The sequence below is a fragment of the Pongo abelii genome, chromosome 2, assembly GCF_028885655.2.
Source record: "Pongo abelii isolate AG06213 chromosome 2, NHGRI_mPonAbe1-v2.0_pri, whole genome shotgun sequence".
NCBI classification, from domain to species: Eukaryota; Metazoa; Chordata; class Mammalia; order Primates; family Hominidae; genus Pongo; species Pongo abelii.
Window position 1 is genome coordinate 128,576,241 of NC_085928.1, and position 19,910 is coordinate 128,596,150.

A 19,910-nucleotide genomic window follows, 5' to 3' on the forward strand; every position below is an offset into this window, starting at 1 on the left:
GTCTTTAAAACGGAGGTCATAACACAAGATTGTACCTCATGAGATTGTAATGAGAACTCATTAAGTTTCTTATAGAACAAAATTTTAATAAATTGAGTTTTTACAATCAAATTGGCTTTTATTAGCAATTTATGAACTGGGCAAAATCCTATCTAGGAAACAGAAGGATGCTCTGCTGAGCTGAGCAGATGGGGTCGGCTTTATAGGCATAAAAAGGCTGAAGAGAGCAGAAGCAAGAAATAAAGAGTGGACTGGCCATTTCAACGTTACTTTCTTTGTGTGGGTTAAAGCTGTCTTTTATTATGACAGCTTGGGTTGACTGGGCCACTTTCCACTGGTTGCTGTGGATCTCCTGTTCTTTGGAAAACTGGTCTGTTTGGGGATTTGTCCATCATCTCTTTTCTGATTTCTTGGAAGGTAAGACATTAAAAGTAAACAGCTTAGGATTTGGTTTGATGCCATGAAATCTTAGCATGAATGATTCCATTTTGGATTGGTCTGTTGGGGCCTAGTGCAGGAGCTCAGTCCTAATCACTGAACTCTCATGAATTTTATTTAACAAGTCAATGTAAGTAGAGCAGTTAGAATAGTATCTAACACATAGTAAATGCTCCACAAATGCAGATGTCTATCAAGTCATCTCTTTCTCCATACTTATATGCTCAAGTAAGCTTCAAGTATACCTATGGAGGTTCAGTTAGGGATGAATTTCATATGAGCACTTCAAGTCAATGGACAGGTAAGCATCCAGTGATGTCATGAAAATAAAATCTGTTGATTAATAAGTCTTGACGTTTGATATGGTTTGGCTCTGTATCCCCACCCAAATCTCATTTTGAATTGTAATCCCCATGTGTCAAGGAAGGGAGGTGACTGGATGACGGAGGCAGTTTCCCCCATGCTGTTCTCATGATAGTGAGTGAGTTCTCATGAGATCTGATGGTTTTATAAGTGTTTGGAAGTTCCTTCCTTGTTATTCTCTCTCCTGCCACCTATGAAGAAGGTGCTTGCTTCCCCTTCACCTTCTTCCATGATTCTAAGTTTCCTGAGGCCTCCCCAGTCACGTAAAACTATGAGTCAATTAAACCTCTTTCCTTTATAAATTACCCAGTCTCGGGTATTTCTTTATAACAGTGTGAAAATGGACTAATACAGGAAATTGATACCACGGAGCAGGGTACTGCTATAAAGATACTTGAAAATGTGAAAGCAACTTTGGAACTGGGTAACAGGCAGAGGGTGGAACAGTTTGGAGCTCTCAGAAGAAGACAGAAAGATATGGGCAAGTGTGGAACTTTCTAGAGACTTGTTGAATGGCTTTGACCAAAATGCTGATAATGATGTGAACAATGAAGTCAAGGCTGAGGTGGTCTCAGATGGCGATAAGGAATTTCTTGGGAACTGGAGCAAAGATCATTCTTGCTATACTTTAGCAAAGAGACTGGTGGCATTTTGCCCCTGCCCTGGAGATCTGTGGAACTTTGAACTTGAGAGAGATGATCTGAAATTGTAACTTATATTTAAAAAGGAAGCAGAGCATAAAAGTTTGAAAAATTTGCAGCCTGATGATGTAGTAAAAAAGAGAAAACCATTTTCTAGGGAGAAATTCAAGCTGCAGAAATTTGAATAAGTAATGAGGAGCCTAATGTTAATTGCCAAAACAACGAGGAAAATGTCTCCAGGGCATGTCAGAGATCTTGGCAGCCGCTCCTGCCATCACAGGCTCAGAGGCCTAGGAGGAAAAAATGGTTCTGTGGGCCAAGCCCAGGGCCTGGCTTCTGTATGCAGCCTTGGGACTCGGTGCCTTGAGTCCCAGCCATGGAAAAAAGGGGCCAAGGTACAGTCTGGGCCATTGCTTCAGAGGGTGCAAGCCCCAAGACTTTGCAGCTTATACATGGTGTTGGGCCTGCAGGTGAACAGAAGTCAAGAATTTAGGTTTGGAAACCTCCACCTAGATTTCAGAGGATATATAGAAATGCCTGGATGTCCAGGCAGAAGTCTGCTGCAAGGCTGGAGCCCTCATGGAGACTCTCTGCTAGGGCAGTGCAAAAGGGAAATGTGGGGTTGGAGCCTCCACACAAAGTCCCCACTGGGGCACTGCCTAGTGGAGCTGTGAGAAGAGGACCACCATCCTCCAAACTCTAGAATGGTAGATCCACTGAAAGCGTGCACTGTGTACCTGGAAAAGCCACAGACACTCAATGCCAGCTTGTGAAGGAGCTACCCAAGGCTGTGGGAGCCCACTGCTTGCATCACCATGCCCTGGATGTGAAACATGGAGTCAAATCAGATAATTATGGAGCTTTAAGATTTAACGACTTCCCCACTGGATTTCAGACGTGCATAAGACCATAACCCTTTGTTCTGGCCAATTCCTCCCATTTGGAATGAAAGAATTTACCCAATGCCTGCATCCCCACTGTATCTAGGAAGTAACTAACTTGCTTTTGATTTTACAGGATCATAGGCAGAAAGGACCTACCTGTCTCAGATGAGACTTTGGACTGTGGACTTTTGAGTTAATACTGAAATGAGTTAAGACTTTGGGGAAATGTTGGGAAGGCATAATAGGTTTTGAAATGTGAAAAGACATGATTTTTGGGAGGGACCAGGGGCAGAATAATATGATTTGGCTATGTTTCCCCACCCAAACCTCATCTTGAATTGTAATCCCCACCTGTCAAGGGAGAAAGGTGATTGGATCATGGGGGTGGTTCCCCCCATGCTGTTCTCACCATAGTAAGTTCTCATGAGATCCGATGATTTTATGTTTGGTAGTTCCTCCTTCATTCTTTTCTCTCCTGCTACCTGTGAAGAAGGTGCTTGCTTCCCCTTCACCTTCTGCCATGATTGTAAGTTTACTGAGGCCTCCCTGGCCATGTGAAACTGTGAGTCAATTACACCTCTTTCCTTTATAAATTACCCAGTCTCAGGTATTTCTGGGAGTGTGAAAACAGACTAATGCAACATTAATAGGTGACACAGTGGTGATTCTTCAAAAACCTAGAGGCAGAAATACCATTTGTCCCAGCAAACCCATTACTGAGTATATACTCAAACGAATATAAATCATTCTATTATAAAGCTACATGCACACATATGTTCACTGCAGCACTATTTGCAATAGCAAAGACATGGAATCAATCTAAATGCCCATCAATGATGGACTGGATAAATAAAATGTGTAATATACACCGTATAGTATTGAGCCATAAAAAGGAATGAGATCATGTCCTTTGCAGTGAAAGGATGGAGTTGGAAGCCATAGTCCTCAGCAAACTCACACAGGGACAGAAAACCAAACACTTCATGTTCTCACTTATAAAGCAGGAGCTAAATGATGAGAACACCTGGTCAGATGTCAGGGAATAACACATACTGGGAACTGCGTAGTGGGTGTGGGGAAGGAGAACATCAAGAAGAATAGTTAATGGATGCTGGGCTTAATACCTAGGTGATGGGATGATCTGCGCAGCAAAACCCTATGGCACAAGTTTACCTATGTAACAACCAGCACATCTTGCACATGTACCTCTGAACTTAAGATAAAAGTTGAAGAAAAAAAATAGGTGACAACTTTAAAGGATGCACTGATGTACTGTATGTATTATCTTTCTAATTTTTTTAAAACTAAGATTGGACGGTCGATAGAGTGCTTCATTAAACACATTCTATTTGGACTCAACATAGTATAAAAGATATTTAGATTAATTGTATGTATATATGAATATTTGTTTAATCAATCTTTTCATCTATTTTCAGATTTACTAATTTAATCAAAGGCTGAAAAGCTTGAGGGAGTAAAAAAGAGGCTAACCTGTTGTAAAGAGAAGAAGTAATGTATTGTACTTGTCTATCACAAGGTTCATGGCTGACACCCCTATAACAAAAGACACATTAATAAGAGAAAAGTATAAAACATTTATTTAACCAAAGCTGTATACGGTTAAATACATGGGAGCCCTCAGAAATTAAGACCACATGATCCAGGGAAAGCTGTATATTTTTGTGCTACATCTGATGAAAAGAAGTGGATAGTTGTAGAGAAACATGATTGAACAAAAAGAGTAGGATGTGATGGTAATAAAATGGGGGGATAACTTCAGCAAGGGCTGTTTGTTCAGATTATTTTCTGTGTCTCTGTATGACATTTCTTCCCCCCAGGAATGAGACAGGACACCTGTCACATGAAGATCTTCATGGGAGAAGGGAGAAGTTGAGAGTGACATTTTCTAGGTTTTATGGCTTGCTTTAGGAGATAATTCTGGTTTCTATGACCCATTTTGGTGGAGACAGGAGGCAGAGAGAAGGTCAGAGAAACCTTCTTGTTTCTGCAGCCATCTCAATCTCCTAAATGCTTAGCATACCAAGGTGGCATATTTTGGATATTGTGTTCTGAGGCCCAATACTGTGCATGATAACTTTGAGGTCTTAGAAGACAGATCAAATAGAGCACAGAAATCAAAATTTTTGGTTAGAAAGATGGACAGACAGCACTGAGAAAACAGAAGAAAAATTGGAAAAGAGAAGAAAGGAGAAATATAGTTGAAAAAAATCCAACAAAAAACTAAATATATATGTTCAGCAAGATACAGTAATATGGAAAAGCATGGCATGGATTTTTGTTTGTTTCAATTTATGAGTCCTATATATGTCTCACTCCCTCTGACAAAACATGCCTTTAATATTCATTTTCTAGGTCTTGAGCCTTTCCAATACCCATAAACAGTAACAGAGGCAGATTTCTGATAGAATCTATTTGTACCTTGTAAGGTAATGTTAACATTTTTCTCTCTCAGGAATCCCAGCACTAGAGAAAGGAAGTCCGAGGTCACAGCTGTGCAGCAGCCTCAAGAGCAACCAGTCCTTGGTAGAGCAGGAGGCAGGACTCAGAGAGAACTGCCCTGGAAAAAAAATAAACTGAGTTGCTGGTTGCTGGTGTGCTGGGCTATGTCGAAAAGAGCTTCACTGCTCAGGCAGAGGCTGGTGGAAGCTTAATTAGTGACAGCTACAGATTGAGCTAAGCAACAGAAAAGATGGAGAAGTTACTAAAACTTCAGGGGAAAATAACTGGGGCACAAGTAAAGAAATGCAATCATATTACACAACTTGGCTTAGCTGGGAGTAATATTTACATAGATATGCTAATGGAAACAAAATATGGATTTAACACAATATGATATAACAATATTGTGATGGGAGAGTTGAAGAGAGAGAGGATGTCAGAGGAACAGAGGAAGAGAGAAAAGGTATGCATCTTTAGTCTAGCTTAAGAAAAGTGGGCAAGAAAACTAAATTCTCCCTTACTAGAAAATTAAAATATAACAGTATAATTAAATTAGATATGGAGGTAAATACCCAGAGAAAATCTAAGAGTTGTCAGGGGCTAGATTCAGAAGTAGAATGGGAGAATTTAAGGATTTTGCATTTTTATTATTAGATTTGCAATAATATTTTATTTTAAAACTGTGTGCATGTTATATAACTCTGATTTTAAAAAAACACTAAATTAAAGAGAGGTTAATCTTTAGACTCTTTGGATTTATTGAGTCTTGATTCTAAAAAGAACAAGATGGCTGGTAGCATTTACAATAAAATATAGCAATGTATAAATTAAAATATAAATTTACAAATAACCATTTGGCACCACTGGAAAGCTTGTTATACCCATAAAAGTATGGTTACCAAACATGTTCCCCAATTAGTTAAAGCCTGCTCAATTTAGGATACAAGAAGAATACAACATGATTGTAATGCTACAGTTATTATTTAAGGAGAAAAGCTGTATTCACATTCTAAGAATATAATGTACTTAGTAATATAATCTGACAGGATTGTCGAATTATGTTTGTTTTCCCAGAGTAGCCCCTGCATTCTTGGCCATTCTTAACAACTTTTACTTTACTTGACTTTAATTGAATATCCTACGAAGAAGGCAAAGCCTCTAGCTCTCTTTCCCTAACACCCTGAGATTTTATTGTCTCTATTTCACTTTCAGCTTGTTGGCACAATTGATGAAGCTTCCCTGACCAGGCAAGGCAGAACTAGGTCCTTGAGGATCTGCAGGCTGCGAAGACTTGCTCATCACACCTCCTTCTGCTCTCCACTGTGTTCAGGGAGCACAAAAAGGAATATTGCTTTTGCTTTCCTTTCGCTTTTCTCATTCCTTGTGTTCACTTGCTTAGAAGTAAAGAAACCTACTTTCAGTGAAAACGGCACGATGCTGATAACCATACTAAAATGGCAATGTTCAGGATAAGCAGGTCACATCTAATTGGAATGAAGGAATCCTAGCGAGGTTGCTTGTCCTTGTTCCAAGACCCAAGTGGCAAGAAATTTAATGAATGAAAATTAGAAAGAAGGTTTAAGATGTCAATTACTTTTAAAAATCAGGAAAATAATACAGGGTGTGAGAAAAAAATATACAGAGGAAAGTACGATAATCTTGAGCTTGGAAAGTATGCTGTGGCCAGCTCTCCAATATCTGTTCTACTCCCCTAACCCTAGCTCCAGGGCAGGATTTAATTGGGCAAACCAATTATGAAAATCCCAACTCCTTTGTCAAGGGGAATTTTCCAGAAACCAACCAGGCCTTTCATTACCTTAGAAGGAAGATTTGCTTTAGGGTAGTCAAATTGGCACAGTATTCAGCAATTTTACTCAGTAATTGTGGAAAACTACACCCTCCTGGCTGCTATCTTCTGCTCATGAGGGCCCAAAAAGCTAACCTAGGAAAACAAAGTGTAGACAATTACAAAAAAAGGAAGTAGAACCCAGAATAAACCATGCTTGGGATATGTCCCATTTCTGAACTTTTTCATAACATGAGCCCATATTCCCTTGTATTGTTGAAGCAAGTTTGACTCTCATTTTCTTTTACTTGGAAGCGGAAGTTTCTAATTGACACAGAACCTGAATAGATTGTAGGCATGAAGAAGCCAAAAGGTGATGAAGCCTTGGGCACCAGAACCGAAAATTAAATGCATTTGAAAATAATCCCATTCAAGCAGAGTCCAGAAGACAATTAAAGAAAAAAAAGTCACTGCTGGAAACTAGAAGATAATTGCTTAATTATGGTTCAGGCACAGCATTTGTAAAGGGGGACATTTCACCCCAATGGGACTGTGTAGAAGAAAATTACTAATTGTTCTCAAGTTGGCAAAAGCTTAAATCCCTTGTCTGAGGATAATTGTTCTCAGTGATGATTCCATAACTTGCGCATATATATATATACACACAAACACACACACACACACACATATATATATACCCACACACATATATGCAAGTATATGTTATATATTTATGTATTTATAAATGTATTTATTATATATGTATATATGTATAAATATATGTGTGTATATATTTTTTTTAAAGGAGCCTTAGAGGTGATAAATAAGGACAAGAAGAAAATGAACAGTTGGCAGTTTAATGAAAGAAACTTAAAGTGTTTCTTTTCATAAACATTCTGGATATGGCAGAATCTTACATTTGCAACAGTTATTTCAATAACTAAAGCTTAAACTTCTATATAAAATAATACGGCAAAAATTGCTTCTGTAAACTACTAAGCAAAATTCCCCACTCCAGGCTTCTTTCTGCCCAAACAGAAGTTGAATCAATCCATGAATTGGGCCTTTACACTTATTGCCTCCCTCAGCCACAGCTCCTCCTCACTTGGCACCATTAGGATTCCATTTGCTTGCACAGACTAAATTATTCTGTGGTAAGAGGCTTCTTAATTTGTGTATTAAAATTTTCCCTACATAGGTTGCTTTTAATTTGCAATTCAATACCAAATTACCCATTTTCTCTTATTTGTATTCCCAAGTCAATGACTACATAAAGAAAGTAGCTCCTAAATCCCCTTAAACACATGTTTAGAACTCACTAAATATTAAATGTTTATAAAAACAAAGACCACTGAAAACAGACCTGTAAGAAATAGACCTCACAAGAAATTGTGGCACATGAAACGTGAAAAACTGAGGGAATGACTGTATTTCATGAAGTTCAAAATGCAGATTTTTTTTCCTGTTTAAATCTCAGAAATCGAGCTGTATCTTACAGTTGAACAGGCTACAGTTATGATGTAGTTCTGATTGCTGGCACAGGTATAAATTTTGGTCACAGATGTTCACAGTTGGCCCCCTGACGGGCTGTGTGAATTGTTGGTCCTCTAGGGGCTGACTTTAATTGCTATTTAAAATGATTTTCTATACATTACCTTGGGCAGTATGGCCATTTTCACGATATTGATTCTTCCTACCCATGAGCATGGAATGTTCTTCCATTTGTTTGTATCCTCTTTTATTTCATTGAGGAGTGGTTTGTAGTTCTCCTTGAAGAGGTTCTTCATGTCCCTTGTAAGTTGGATTCCTAGGTATTTGATTCTCTTTGAAGCAATTGTGAATGGGAGTTCACTCATGATTTGGCTCTCTGTTTGTCTGTTATTGGTGTATAAGAATGCTTGTGATTTTTGTACATTGATTTTGTATCCTGAGAATTTGCTGAAGTTGCTTATCAGCTTAAGGAGATTTTGGGCTGAGACAATGGGGTTTTCTAGATATACAATCATGTCATCTGCAAACAGGGACAATTTGACTTCCTCTTTTCCTAATTGAATACCCTTTAATTTCTTCTCCTGCCTAATTGCCCTGGCCAGAACTTCCAACACTATGTTGAATAGGAGTGGTGAGAGAGGGCATCCCTGTCTTGTGCCAGTTTTCAAAGGGAATGCTTCCAGTTTTTGCCCATTCAGTAATGCCATCCCCATCAAGCTACCAATGACTTTCTTCACACAATTGGAAAAAACTACTTTAAAGTTCATATGGAACCAAAAAAGAGCCTGCATCGCCAAGTCAATCCTAAGCCAGAAGAACAAAGCTGGAGGCATCACGCTACCTGACTTCAAACTATACTACAAGGCTACAGTAATCAAAACAGCATGGTACTGGTACCAAAACAAAGATATAGATCAATGGAACAGAACAGAGCCCTCAGAAATAACACCGTATATCTACAACTATCTGATCTTTGACAAACCTGAGAAAAACAAGCAATGGGGAAAGGATTCCCTATTTAATAAATGGTGCTGGGAAAACTGGCTAGCCATATGTAGAATGCTGAAACTGGATCCCTTCCTTACACCTTATACAAAAATTAATTCAAGATGGATTGAAGACTTAAACGTTAGACCTAAAACCATAAAAACCCTAGAAGAAAACCTAGGCATTACCATTCAGGACATAGGCATGGGCAAGGACTTCATGTTTAAAACACCAAAAGCAATGGCAACAAAAGCCAAAATTGACAAAAGGAATCTAATTAAACTAAATAGCTTCTGCACAGCAAAAGAAACTACCATCAGAGTGAACAGGCAACTTACAGAATGGGAGAAAATTTTTGCAACCTACTCATCTGACAAAGGGCTAATATCCAGAATCTACAATGAACCCAAACAAATTTACAAGGAAAAAACAAACAACCCCATCAAAAAGTGGACGAAAGACATGAACAGACACTTCTCAAAAGAAGACATTTATGCAGCCAAAAAACACATGAAAAAATGCTCACCATCACTGGCCATCAGAGAAATGCAAATCAAAACCACAATGAGCCACCATCTCACACCACTTAGAATGGCAATCATTCAAAAGTCAGGAAACAGAGGATGTGGAGAAATAGGAACACTTTTACACTGTTGGTGGAACTGTAAACTAGTTCAACCCTTGTGGAAGTCAGTGTGGCGATTCCTCAGGGATCTAGAACTAGAAATTCCATTTGACCCAGCCATCCCATTACTGGGTATATACCCAAAGGACTATAAATCATGCTGCTATAAAGTCACATGCACACGTATGTTTATTGCGGCATTATTCACAATAGCAAAGACTTGGAACCAACCCAAATGTCCAACAATGATAGACTGGATTAAGAAAATGTGGCACATATACACCATGGAATACTATGCAGCCATAAAAAATGATGAGTTCACGTCCTTTGTAGGGACATGGATGAAATTGGAAATCATCATTCTCAGTAAACTATCACAAGGACAAAAAACCAAACACCGCATATTCTCACTCATAGGTGGGAACTGAACAATGAGAACACATGGACACAGGAAGGGGAACATCACACTCTGGGGACTGTTGTGGGGTGGGGGGAGGGGGGAGGGATAGCTTTAGGAGATATACCTAATGCTAAATGAGGAGTTAATGGGTGCAGCACACCAGCATGGTACATGTATACATATATAACTAACCTGCACATTGTGCACATGTACCCTAAAACTTAAAGTATAATAATAATAAATAAATAAATAAATAAATAAAACCTGGAAGAAAAAAATAATAAAATAAAATAAAATAAAATGATTTTCTGCTTGCATTAGTTTGCTAGGCCTGCCATAGGAAAATATCACTGACTGAATTGCTTAAACAACAGAAATTGATTTTCTCATGGTTCTGGAGGCTGGAAGTTCAAGATCAAGTTGCTGGCAGGGCTGGTTTCTCCTGAGGCCTCTCTCCTTGGCTTGCAAGTGGCCAGCTTCTCACTGTATCCTGTCTCCAACAGGGACACTGGAAGGTGGAAAGAGAGGAGGAAGAACTTTTTTTTGCTTCCAGTTCCTATCAGCTTTGCTCAAATAACAGAGGACAGTTGCAGTTACAGCCTTCAGATTCTTTTGGCAGTTCTGGATCCAGCCACACAGTGTGCCCCTAGAGAGATGGCCAGCCATGTGCATGTCAGCCACATTGTAACCCCCTCAGAGGTTCAAACACCAGACTCACAGGGCCAAGCTCCTAGGTCAGTGAACCTATCTATTTTTATTCTTTATCGTGATATCAGCAGTTACCATATCTAGGTAGCCTCAGTGTCCATTTTTAGTTCTCCTACACCTGCATAACCAGTTCCCTATATCAAATTGTCTCTATTTGAAATACCTGGCGTGGTTCATCTTTTCATATCTGGACCCTAACAAATATAGTTTCTTAAATTAGATGAAATATAATACCTCGATAATATTTAAGTGCATCTAAATTATCTGCTTATCTTTAATTACAGAGTTTCAATAAACCTCATTATGCAGATACTTAACCTCAATTCTTCACTTCTTCAATTTGGAGCTTTAGAGTTTATTTTCCATGTACTCTTTTTCATCTTTACAGTTTCACAATAACAGATAATTGGTTTTTGTATTGTCTTTGTGGCTTCTGAAACCTTTATTCACTGAAAGCTTTATCTGTAAAAGGTAGACATAAACAAAGGAATATACACACAGTTTTGTCAAGTGTAAAATGCACCCGTTTTTTGTAACTTTTAGAAGAGATGATTTTGAAAATATTTGTAACAGAATATTTTCATGGATAAAAATTGTCCTGGCTAAATCCAGATGCCACTGAGGTTGAAAAAGCTTCCTAGATTTGATTCCTAGATTCTCTTTCAGAAAGTTGTTAACATGTGAGTTCTGGTCTTTGCTCACTAGAAATCTCTAGATTTCATGTCTGATACTAGCACTACCACCACACATCTCTATGACCTTAGGTAAGCCGCTTTCTACTCTGACCTCTGTTGTTGCCTCCAAGAAAAACAACGGGTTGGACAAGATCAGGGAGTCAAACTCCTTTAAATATTACATACATATTTTCTCCCACAAATCCCATATTTTAAAATTTTTTATCCACTTATACTGCACTTGTTTAGATTTCTCAGTATTTATCAGTCATAGACACATACAACTTTCAATTGGATATTTGGAATTTTAAATTTCTTATTTTTAAGTTGACTTCAACTTTTTCAAAATGTTGAACATTATTCAGTGGGCTCCATTATCATGTTCCTGAGCAGCTCTACAGATGTTCTGCTCCATTATCATGTTCCTGAGTGGCTCTGCAGATGTTCTGCTCCATTATCATGTTCCTGAGTAGCTCTGCAGATGTTCTGCTCCATTATCATGTTCCTGAGCGGCTCTGCAGATGTTCTGCTCCATTATCATCTTCCTGAGCGGCTCTGCAGATGTTCTGCTCCATTATCATGTTCCTGAACGGCTCTGCAGATGTTCTGCTCCATTATCATGTTCCTGAGCGGCTCTGCAGATGTTCTGCTCCATTATCATCTTCCTGAGCAGTTCTGCAGATGTTCTGCTCCATTATCATGTTCCTGAGCAGCTCTGCAGATGTTCTGCTCCATTATCATGTTCCTGAGTGGCTCTGCAGATGTTCTGCTCCATTATCATGTTCCTGAGCGGCTCTGCAGATGTTCTGCTCCATTATCATGTTCCTGAGCGGCTCTGCAGATGTTCTGCTCCATTATCATCTTCCTGGGCAGCTCTGCAGATGTTCTGATGCATTATCATGTTCCTGAGCAGCTCTGCAGATGTTCTGCTTCATTATCATGTTCCTGAGCAGCTCTGCAGATGTTCTGGGACTGTAAACGCTGGTCACAGTAAAATCCACTTCCCTTAGCAATCAAAACTCTGCACTCTTAGGTGAATTCCATGATTTGTGTCAGAGAAAGAGCTCCATAGCTAGAACTGTCATCCAAATATGCACAAAGGGAGCCACAATAGAATGGGACAAAATGGACACAAGCATCTGTTTTTTCAGAATCACTTTATTGATCACTCCCCACAGAAGCTAAAGCCATCAAATGACTGCTTTTAATCCAACAAGACTCAATCATGCATGGAAAGACAAATGTTTGAGATTTTATGTGTTCATATAATCACAGAATTGAATGGAACCTCAATTAATTAATCCAACTAGATCTTTAACTTAAAACCATTTTTTTACAATGGCCCTGGACCAATGATTGTCCAAACTGTGCCTGAATAAATTACACTGACAGGTATGTTTATAATTCAAACTATGCAGACACCCCTAAACCAGCATAATTTTTATTGCCTGAAACCAAGGGCTAGTATCCTTTTCATACTCCATTACTGACACAGGGAAAGAACGTAGTCATTAAATAATATCTAATGCTAAAGAAAAGCTCAGATCTACTCAACTGGTATTTACTGGATAGTTTTGCTTTAGCTCACCTGCATGAGATGGAAGTCATCACACCCTATGTTTATCTGCACAGGCAGAGAAAAGGAGACAGTGAAAGCAACCATATGGATAATTCAGGTCAATGTGAAAATGCAGCTATTGAAGTAAAAGAGAATTCAGAGTTATCTGAATCACCCAGATTGCCATTTGTTTTGGTTACATTGAAATAACTGCTCACTCTCTACTTAATCTGTATATTCAATCTCTCCCATATGCCACATTCATTAGAAAGAACATTTAGGCTTCCTTTAGATGGTTTTTCCTCTTTTGCAACATATTTTTAGAAAAGATTTGTATCACCCATTATTCAAGTAATTATCAGTTTCTAGCAGACTTGTTGATTTTCTTAATTAAACTTAGCTAACAAATCATTAAAAAAAGAAAAATGCAACAGTTTTTCCTAGTCCAGTTAATTAACTATTTCTTATTTTATTCTAAGACTCCTAGACCAGAAAGTAAATTGTGCAAGAAGCAACAGTTCTAATTTTACTACTGTCATCTTATGCTCCTGGTTCCAAGTTGCCAAGAAAATAATTATCTTAGAATACTGCTATTTATTGAGAATAGCATAACCAGCTTATGTCTTAAGGCAGATGATAAAAGGAAGCCATTGAAAGAGAAACAACTTTTGGAAGTTTCACAAAAGAGAAATGCAGGCTTTCAGAAACATCTCAAATTATTTTTCAGTGGTAAAATTTGTTATAATGAATATTGGACTTTTTTATCTCATCATACTGCCTCACTTATTTTCTGACTAGAAATTGAATACTGTTGCGGTTAAAATAAATCGTCTCCCTTTTCAGATATTTTCCTATGGTCTAAAGCCATTTCCTTTCTCATTTTCTTAAACAAATCATTCATTCCTTTGTAATATTTCTCAAAGAAATCTAGTTTATTCAATTTCATAGATACCAACCTACTCCTGGTCCTAATTCCTGCCCCGTGGGTGATCATAATAATCCTTACACTGTGCTCCCTGCCGCCAGTCTCTCCCTGAATACAGTATAGTTGTACTGTGGGCAGGGGGAAGAGTGCCTGGGTTTAAATCTCAGCTCCAGCTGAGTGACCTTTGGTATGCTACTTTACCCTTCTATTCCTCAGTTTTTTCATCTCAAAAATGGGGGTAATAGCAGTACATACCTAATTGATCCTGGAACTGTTTATGCCCTTTCTGGAGTGCCTCCCCTATGATACAAGCTGAAAAGGGTATAAACTGCATTTCTCAGGGTCACATATCAACTGGCTTCCACTGGGATCAGCCAGTGAGTGGCACTAATGGGAGAATGGACAGTGGGGGGAAGGAAAAAGTTCAGGGGTCCCTCTCCTCCTTGAGCAGGCTCTCCTGCAGTAACTGTACTTTCTCCACAGCTCTCTTGGGGTAGGCCCACCAGGGTTCTAAACTAAACTGGGTGACACCCAGCTCTGACCTACAACATGCTACTTCCCTTTGTCCTGCCACCCTAGGGGTGACAGCAGCTTCCTGGTGCTGCTCATCTAAGCTGCTTCAGCATCACTTATTGGCTTCCCATCTGTTCTATCCCTGTTTAGATCATTTCTTGCATTAACTCTCTTCTATTTAAATACTTGAAGTAGGGTTTTCCTCATCAGACCTGGTTAAACCCTGAGTAATCCAGTACTTCACAGTGTTTCTGAGAGGTTTAAATGAGTTAATACATAAAAATACTGCAAACAGTACTTGGGATTTGATAGATATTAGTAATTATTACATATTTTTACATATTATTGTTCCATTAAGTAACTAGAAATCCCCTATGCTTTACTCTTCTGGGGATAAAATTGAGTTCACATTAACATTAATATTCAAATTTCACAAGCTTAGTTACTTTACCCGCAGGAAATCAGAATGCTAAAAACCATTTTACCCCCTCAATATTCTAGGGTCCCCAAAGGTGACTCACATATACCCATAAACAAGTTGACTTCTTCTTTGTAAAATTTGTAATTTAGCATAGTGTCTAATATACACATTGTATTAGATTTCTAGGGCTGCCACAACAAAGTACTAAAAACTGAGTGGCTTCAAATAATGGAAATTCATTTTTTCATAGTCAGAAGTCTAAAATGCAGGAAGCTGGGAGTCCAAAATCAGTGTCAGGAGAACCATGCTTCCTCTGAAGGTTCTAAGGAAGAATCTGTCCTTACCTCTTCCTAGCATCTGTAGTTCACCAGTGTACCTTAGCAAGTCTTGGCTTGTAGCTGCATCACTCCAATCCCTGGCCCCATCGTCACATGGCCTTCTCCCTGTGTGTGTCTGAATCTCCTTCTGCTTATAAGCATACCAGTCATTGCATTAGGGCCCGCCTAATCTTAGCTTGATTACATCTGCAATAACCCTATTTCCAAGGAGGTCACAATCACAGGTAGAGGGGACTTCAATATCTTTTGGGGGAAGACAATTCAACCCACAACACATACGTTTTGCTTTAGACATATGTCTTACTTGTGTGATACTAATTAATTACCATAAGATGCCTGACACAAGTGTGATCATATCCATTTTAGAAGTGGAAAGGCTAAAGTTAGAGAAATGAAAGGAACTATCCAAAGTAATGTGGTTATTTTACAGTCAGAACTTGAATTCAGGTTTTAAGGATCAAGTTCACTTCCTTTCAAATTGTATCATTTAACCCTTGAATTCAGTGAGAACACCAATTTTAGAATCTTGGGACTTGAGGTTTAAGTTCCTTAACCCCTTGAGGGTTGAGCTGCCCACACTGGGAGGGAACTGTAAAGTAACATACAAAGGGCATGGATAGAGGGAAGAGTGAAGAATTGCCACCCTTATTGCAACTTTGCTGCCACAGGGGTAACTGATGAATAGTTTCCTTCTCCCAGCTAGCTTTAAGTCTCCCCATCCTCAGGGGTGCCAGTATTAAGACCACAGAGCCATGAACATCTGAAGTTTATTGCCTCCCCGCTTACCCATTGAGTGATCATCCTGTAGTCCCTCAATACATTTTGAAACTTCTTATAATTCTGTAGCTGGCTTCCACATAAGGCTTAAGCCTATTCAAAATGAAAGGGTCATCATTTTAGAAATACGGAAGTACTTGTAGAATGGAGAAACATAAATATTTTTACTGCAGCAGACGGAATCATTTACGTTGAATCGTATTTCTCTTTCTGCAAGTTCTAATATTCTTCATATTTCAACAGGTTTAATTTTTCATTTTGACACTATGATTCAACCTCCTCTTCAATAGCTTATATCTATAAAAGCATATTTTAGAAATCTCTGTGAGGGGTTCTCTTTGTTCTTTTAAAAAACACACATATTAATAGTTTTCCAACAAGTGTATTCATTTGTTTAGTTTTTCTCAGCAAACATTCTTTTTCTAGATTCCACTCCTTTGCATTTATTCATGATTACATTCATACATACTGATATGTCATTGGTCCTCAATAAATGTTTATTGAATAAATAAATGAGTTAGCATGTGCATGAGCTTCATTTATTCTCCATCAATAATGCCCATAAATAAAAGGTTACATTGGTCTTGAAATGTGTTAGTATCCTCCCATAATGACCCTGAATTTGGCCATGTGAGTTGCTTGTGGTGGAAGTGCCAGTTCTAAACATATGCCTCAAAACACATTGAACACTGCTGCTTGCTATCTTGAGCCCCTGAATCCACCATGAAAACAAACCTGAACTAAACTACTGAAGGATGAGAGACTACATGGAGCAGAACTGTGTCATCCCAGCCAAGGCTATTCTAGCAGCCCTCTGCTGACCTGATCACAGATGCAGAAAGAGGCTGAGCATAATCAAGCCCACTTTCAATCAGCAAAAGCACCAAGCTGATCCATGGACTGATGAGAAATAGTAAATAGTTATGGTTTTAAGGCATTTAGTTTGGGAGCTGTTTGTTATGCAGAAATAGTTATCGGATGCAAAGACCAGAGTGGCTGGATTGCAGGAAGCAAAATGTTGTGCTAGATGAAGCAGGAGGAATAGATAGGGAATAGTCGATGTAAAGCCATATATACAGTAGAGAAGATCTGTAGTCCCCCCAACACATTTACTCTTCTTAAAGCCCCAGATTTGTTGCCGGAGTCTGCGCTTTCCCCAGTCTCAGTCCACGTGGTTTGTGTGCGGCAGAATCTAGGTAAAGCATGTGATCCAGCCCTTGACCCATCAGTATATCCTATTCCCATAGCCATAGTATTGGTTCAGGGAAGAACACGTGACCTAGTTAGTCCAATCAAAGTGAATGGCAGGGCTTGGATTGAGACTGCTGGGGTAAGGGTTTATTCCCACAGCACACAAATCAGAGTTCCTGGTAGTTGTGTTATAGCCACAGGAAAAGATCTCATTTGAAAAGAATCAACATAAAAGAGTTAATAAGTAGAGAGAGGAAGCATATCTTTATTAAATCTTTTATAGTCCTGTGTCCACCTAAGCCTTATTAGATAGAATTACCCGATAACATTTCCTTTTTTTGCTTACGTCAGCTTGAATTAGGTTGCTTGTTACTTATAATCAAAAGAGTCTGAACTTATCTGCATTAAGTAATTTTTATCTTTGTCCTAGGAACACTGGGAAGACATTGAAAGGGTTTAAGCAGGGGATAGATGAGTACATTTTCACTTCAAAAAGATCCTTTGGCTACTGTGTGAGAGAGAAGTTCCAGCGCGGGTATTAGAAGCCAGTTAGGATGGTTTTTCAGGAGTACAGGTGAGAATAAATGGTAACTTAGACTAGGGTTGGGTAGAAATCAAGCCAACTTCGAGCAATCACTTAATAGGAATAAAGGCTATACTAAAGCAAAGGAATACCCTAGGCTTGCCAATTCTACCTCTGTCTCTGTTAATGAAGCTGGGCTGCCCCTTCACAAGACCACAGAGACCATGCTGTTGCTAATGCTCTCCCACACAATTGCGTGGGTTGCTTTCTGTAGCCTGTGCTCACTCCTCATTTCTCTGAGCTAAGTTCTCCTCATGCCTCCATCTTTGAACAAATTTCTTCTCTTACCTAAAACTGAGATAATCTCCAGACTCCGTTTTTTGAACTTAAAGACCATCAGCATTATATACAGCTCTTGGCTCCATTTGCTCCTTCCCCTGCCCCTAGTTTTGATCCAAGACTTTACATCTTTTGTACCAAAATTTTGCATCATCATACTAAGATAAATCCTAGAAAATAACAAACCCGACAAAGACCAAGTATGGTTCATCAAAGCATTTTCGTACCAGTAAAAACTTTTAACCAATAAGGGAATTGTCATGTAAATATTGTAGTATGTAACAATAAGCAAAGCTTTAAGTGATCGGTATGAAGATATTGTAAGAAGTTGAATTTTTTTTTTAAAAAAAGCAAGATACAAAATCATATGACCAAAATACTTACATTTAAACAAAAATTTGTATTTAAAACTATAAATATTCCCGACCTCAGGTGATTCGTCCCCCTTGGCCTCCCAAAGTGCTGGGATTACAGGTGTCAACCACTGCACCAACATCGCGCCATTGCACTCCAGCCTGGGCAACAAGAGCAAAATTCCGTCTCAAAAAAAAAAAAAAAACCTATAAATACATGTGCAAAAATTATGGTAGCTGTGTTTTAGGGTGCTGGCATAATGAGGGTAATTTTTTCCCTCATTTCTAAACTTTCTCTGATTTTATTTCACTTTTTATAATTTGCCAGAAAAAGGAAAAAACAGTACAATAATTAATAATAAATAAGACTCCAATTTTATAAAAATGCATTAGACTAATTTAGATATAATATTATGATGGCTACTAATGTTGTGCCCACTATGTAGATTTGGAAAGTAGCATCCAAGCAGAATATTCTTACTGGAACTGTTGGACAAATCCATACCCCTTATCTGCAATTTTGAGATCCAAAAAGCTATAAAAACCAAAAGCTTTTTGTAAAGCATTTGATGGCTAAACCTGACCTGAACTGACATGAGGCTACTTTTGCCACTTAGCGTGAACATTCATCCATTTCACTACAGAAAGATTAGTGTGTTTGATTACAGGGTGCTCTCCCAGTCTCTGATGTGGTATGTGGTATATGTACTTTTCCAAAGTCCAAAAATTCTCATACACTCTGGCATCAAAGGGTTCCTATAAGGGATGACAGACTTGCATTTCTTCTCCTTCAGGTTCAATAATATGGTAATAATAACAATTCTCCTACTCATAACATTATCCTAGTCTCCAGAGTTACTGTGTTTACATCTCCTATGCACCACGACTTGCTAGTTTCATGCTGACTCCTCTCTATGCTCTTATTTCATCTGATCCTCAACAACAACTCTATCAAAAAGCTTTTATTGTTTCAGCTTTATAGATGAAGGAAGTGATGTCCTGAGAGAAGTAACCTGACCATGGTCACACAATAGCCAGCAGTGGAGTTGGCATTCATGAGATTGCTCTGGGCTGCATTAGCATACTAACTTCTCGACTAATTTTGTTTCAGTAATTAACTGTATTTCCTTTCCCATGATTACTTGCCTAGGCAAACTCATTCCATTCCTGCATCTCTTTTCTGTCCCTTACCTCTGATTGAGGTCAGGCAAGCAAGTCACCTCATAAACCAGATATTCTTTAAAGCTCTTAATGTTGACTGCTCTAGTCCTTTTGCCTTATTGAGAAAGAGAAATATTATTTATAAAGCTGTTTCTGCATGTCCACACACACATAAAACATTCCATACAGTGTCTTCTTTAATCTCCCCATAAGGGATTAAGGTAGGTTTTATTATTTTAGTTTTTAGCTGAAGATTCTGAGGCTGACCATAAGGTGATCTAAAGTTGCTAAGAAAGAAACTTCCATTTATTAGATGACAACATTATATAGGGTAATATTTCCCAAAGTGCATTC

The 19,910-nt window shown here is 38.6% G+C and overlaps 1 protein-coding gene across 8 annotated transcripts in view; it reads right to left on the minus strand.

The window, feature by feature from the left end:
* LRRC3B (leucine rich repeat containing 3B) overlaps positions 1-19,910 on the minus strand; it is an 873,839-nt gene that overhangs the window by 626,870 nt on the left and 227,059 nt on the right. For 2 of the 8 annotated variants that reach the window (XR_008523830.2, XM_054552483.2), the window contains exon 2: positions 15,999-16,082. The exons of the other annotated variants lie outside the window; for them this stretch is intronic. The gene's annotated coding sequence lies outside the window, so the exon portion shown is untranslated. The remainder of the gene's footprint in view (positions 1-15,998; positions 16,083-19,910) is intronic. 8 annotated transcript variants of the gene reach the window in all.